Raw genomic sequence first — 4,724 nt, forward strand, 5'->3', positions numbered from 1 at the left:
AGCGCCCGGCGCGGGGCAGCAGCCAGGCCCCCCCTTCGCCCCTGCTCTGCCACCCCACCCGCCCTCCTCCCAGCCCAGGCGCTGCGGGGGGAGGCTCGCCGCCGTGTCCGCTCCGCAGTGGTGGCTCTTTGGCCCCCAATAAATCCAGCCAGTAGCCCAAAAGCACCTTCGCCCATCGCCCAGCCCCTGCCCGGTGCTCGGGTGGATCTGCCCAGGCTCCCCCCTCCACGGGCAGAGGCTGCCGGCCCCAGGTCTAGAAGGGCAGATGCCACCAAGAAATCGGGTCTTGGCTCTCATCTGCCCGAGATCGTGTCCCCTGGCTCCCCCCCCTCCCCAGTTGCCTCTTGGGGGCACGGCCCTGGCCCTGCTCAGACACAGCCCCCCCCAGCCAGGATCTGCCGGCCTGTTCGGGGACTGAGCCCTGCACCGGCTGCTCCATCACCCCAACGACACCGCTCATTGTTATCTCATTTCCTATTAATTTGGGTGTCAAGAGAAATTCCATTCATTCGCTTTTAATTAATATGGCCTTAAAATAAAGCCGGGGGGCTGGCAGGACTCTGGCAAGAGGTGTCTGTAGCGGTGTTAGAGAGGATCAGCCAAGACCAACACAGGGAGGAGCACTGGGACAGGGAACTATTTATGGGACTGAAGGAGACAACCGGAGGGGAGGGCAATGCTGCCCGGCCCCCCAGTGCCCGCCGCACACCCAGGCACCGCCTGTGCCCGCTGACTGCCACATCCGAGGCACGAGAGGCTTCTGGATGCCCCGATGAGGTCCCAGCCAGGACCGACCCTGAAAACGCCTCTTTGCAGCCAGAGTGGGGCCCAAGGCTGGGGAAGGGGCTCCCCGCTCCCAGCAGAGCGGAGGGGACGGCGCCAGCGGCCGCCCCAGCCAGTGCCACGCGAGCGGGTGGAACACGGGACGGGAACCTCAGCGGGCTGTGGCAGGAGCTCGGCAGGCTGTGGGTGCACGCTGCACCCCGGCGATGGGCTGATGCTCCCCAGCTCCAGACGGGCCTGGTTTGGGGGAAGCATGAGGGAAACAGCCTCTCCTAAATCCACCGGCCAGCACAAGTCAAAGGGGAAAAGGAAAGAGAACCGGGGGGTGGGGAGGGGGGGAAATCCCAACAAAACTACTTTTGCTGCCCTCAGCACGAGTGCCCCGAAATACAAACCTTGAGTCACCAGAGCTCAGTCCCTGCACTACAGACTGCACAGGCAGCATCAAGCCTACCACAAGCTCCAGACACGGAGGTGGGAATTCATCTCGCCCAGCTTTAGACATCTGCGACTGAGTTACTCATCGAGACTCCCTCAATAATCCGAGAAGAAACAGACCCACATCCTAAAGCATCTCGTCTCCCTTATCGAGGGACCCCAGCTAAGCAGTGCACATGCAGAGATCCTCCTTTCTGGTCCCCACGTGTCCGCGAAGAACACAGAAGGAGCAGATCCAGAGAATCTGCAGCAGAACAAGTCATTTGTCATTTGACTGGCACAAATCTTCCATCTCCATATGCTCAGAGGGCAAAGCTGTAAAACAAGTGGCCACAGGAGCCCTCAGGGGGCAGGGGAGAAGCTCCTACCTGGAATGGTGGCACCAATACCAGGTTCAGAAGGGGAAAGGGTCTGGTTCCTTAATGCCAGCTCAGGTTTGCACGGAGAAGCAGTTAAGCAGCTTTTGATCTGCCTCCAACGGTGTGCAGGGCTGAGCCCGACCTGCAGAAGCCAAGCCTGCAGTGAGGAGGCTCTGCATGGAGCGGCTCAGGTTTAATTAAGCCAGAGCAGGCTGTGCCTGTTGACGAGCCCAAGGCAGGACAGGCGGAAGGGCTCTCCAGCATGTGCATCTCAGCAGGGCGAGTGCCTCCCTCCCGCCTCCCCAGCAGCGAAGCCAAGAAACGGTTCCTGCTTTAATTATCAGCTTCCTGGAGGAAGGGGCTGGCTGCTGGCAGCGGCTGGAGCCCCCGGGGACACGCAGCCCCCCGTCACTGCCCTGGCTCTGAAAGCCACCGGGCCACGCGCCCCGCACACAGATGCCGTGCACGGGAGGCTGCACGGGCCAGGCAGACCCAACCACTCCCGGGAACAGGCAACGCTTCCAATCCTTCCTGCTCCCACCTCCCCTCCCGGCAGCGCGTTCCCATGCAGGGGAGGGATGCAGGCACGTTCCGCATCCCCAGCACGACTCCAGCAGGAATCGTTTTGCAGAGCTGCCTCGGCGCCACATCCCTTACAGAGAGCACAGCAGGGAAACCCGCACCCACAGGGGCTGGGGAGCTGCCACCCCGGCACCAGTGCCACAGCCCAGCCCCAGCCGAGTGACAAGGCAGCAGAGGTGGCAGATTAGTTTAACCAAAGGTGCCCAACCTCAACCCGTCCCCCAGGCACACGGCAGAGGGACAAGGACTGGTACAACACAGTTCCTTGTGGTGAGAAGCTCAAGAACTATCCCACAGCCTCCTCCTCCTCACAGAGCCCCCACTGCAGCCATGAGAGAGGATTCCATCTCCTTCCTTCATCTGTCTTCCTCCCCTTTGGTTTCACCCCATTCTAATTCCTCTTCCCATCCACGTCCCAGATTTTTGCCACCTCTTAGTTACTCATATTTAGCGCACAGCACTAGTGAACAATTCCAGCGCTGCCCGTCACCCGGGAGGCATCGCTGCACGGCCACATCCCCGCTGCGGGTGCCAGGGCCGTGGTCTGGGGCAGACACAGCTCCTGTCGCCCTCCGGCCCCACGCCCTCCCCACCAGCAGCACCGAGGAGTTTCCGAGCAACGAGACCCCTTCAGAGGCTCCTGAACAGTCACAGGTAGAAACACTAAAGGGAAAAGTATCCTTGGTGACAACAAAAGGCAAGGATTTATAACAGGTCAGTAATAAGTTGTTGGGAACTGGAGAACATTTCCAGCAAACGGCGAGTGAAAAAGGAAGAGATGTGTATGAGTTTACTCAGGAAGGACACTCAGGCTCTAGTCCCAAGTTTCTATTAAAAGGAGGTTTCATGCATTATGAAGCGATTTCCCCTTCCCTAGTTGATAAGCCAATTAGATAAAGAGCAAGTTAATCCCTCACTGTGTTCAGAGGGCCACAAGCAGACACCAAACGCAGAGATTAGTCCGTTTGTTCAAGCCCCTCCCCAGGTTTTGGCAGCGGAGCGCATCGCCCAGCACAGGCCAGCGCCAGCCCCAAGCAGAACAGAGCCCTGGGCTGCACTGGCCCGCAGGGAGGGCGGCAAGGCCCCCGCGCCGAGGCAGCCCCCATCCTCCCCGCAGCCCCTGGAGGTGACTTTACCCAAAGTGCTCCGGGGGCAGGAGCTCACCTGCGCTCAGAGGAGAAGCGCAGGGACGCGCCAGCTCACGCGCACAGTGATGCTTTTTGTCTCTTTTTTTTCTTTAAGGTTAGCTTTTTCCCCCACTTCACCCCTCCAGGCAGGGGCATGGCCCCCGCAGCGAGGGGGCTGCACGGTCCCAGCTCAGGCCCCACTGAGCCCAGCGGGAAGAGCCAAACCCTGCTGCAGACCCAGACCCGCAAAGCCTCACGTTCCTGCTGAGCAACGGGGCTCAGCGTAGCCCAGCTCACGCCTTTTGCTGCAGAATCTCTACCGCCCAGCACCCAACAACCCTCCCGTGGCCAAACACCGACCAGAAGTGCACAAAACCACCAATAGATCAGAAGAGTTTAAAACCACAGACACTCACTTCAGCTGCGCAGCCGGGCCAGAAGGAGCTGCAGTCCCAGCTGCTGAGGAAACCCCTTCTCCAGCGGGACCCTCCCCAGAGCACGAGCTGCTCCGCTCCCCAGCAGACCCTCCCCTGGCACAGCTGAGCCAAATGTGGGGCTTGAGCATCACCGAGATAAATCTGCAGCAGGAGGAGCTGACCCAGAGTTTGGGATGAGCCTCAGCTGGTCCTGTGGCACCACAGCACAAGCTGGCTGCTCCCTGGGCCAAGGTAACCAGCAGGAAAAGATGGATTTTTCTGGTGTTCTGTCCCCTAGAGCTAAGAAACAGCTGCCCACAGTGTGTCACTCGTGCCTAAATCTGTGACAGGCTTTAGAGGACCCCGTCCCCGCGGTTTAGCGAAGTTGCTGCTTCACACGTGGGTGGAAGCAGAAGCGGATGAATCCCCGTGGCTCCTGGGAAGAGCTGGGGAAGGGCCAAGCCCCATCCTGACTAGTCCATAGCCCTCTCCCTACCAGTTAGGGGGTCCTGCAGGGCTCACCCCAAGTCCAACAGCCTTGGCAGAAAGGGAACGGAGGGTGTTTTTGCTCAGAGCTGAAGGCAGGCGGCTGCGGCGGGGGCACGGGGGGTGGTTTTAGGGGGCTCCCACCCCAGCAGACCTGCGCGTGCAGGCGGCTGCTCGCAGTGAGCCTTTCCTTGTTAAGCCAGACTGAGGTTCCTGCTGCAGGGAGAGTGCTGCTAATGACACAACTAATACTCCTCCCTCACAGGAGGTCACAGCCAGGGTCCCCTCCCCATGGAGCGGCCTTTGGCCTGGGCTAGTGGAGCCACTGGCTTGGCCACCGAGACGGGTGAGGGCGGCAGCAGCACCACCAGAGGCCGTTCCCACCGGTTTGATTGTTTCTGGGGTCACCAAGTTGCATTTTAGGAGGTTCCATCTCCAGGCTGGACCCTCGAGCCGAGGGACACGGCCATCTCAGGAGAGGTTCTGGACACAGAATCCTGTCGGCAGCCCCCCTCATTCCACACCCCCCCCCC

This window comes from Athene cunicularia (assembly GCF_003259725.1).
Source record: "Athene cunicularia isolate RWA chromosome 18 unlocalized genomic scaffold, athCun1 chr18_part1, whole genome shotgun sequence".
NCBI classification, from domain to species: Eukaryota; Metazoa; Chordata; class Aves; order Strigiformes; family Strigidae; genus Athene; species Athene cunicularia.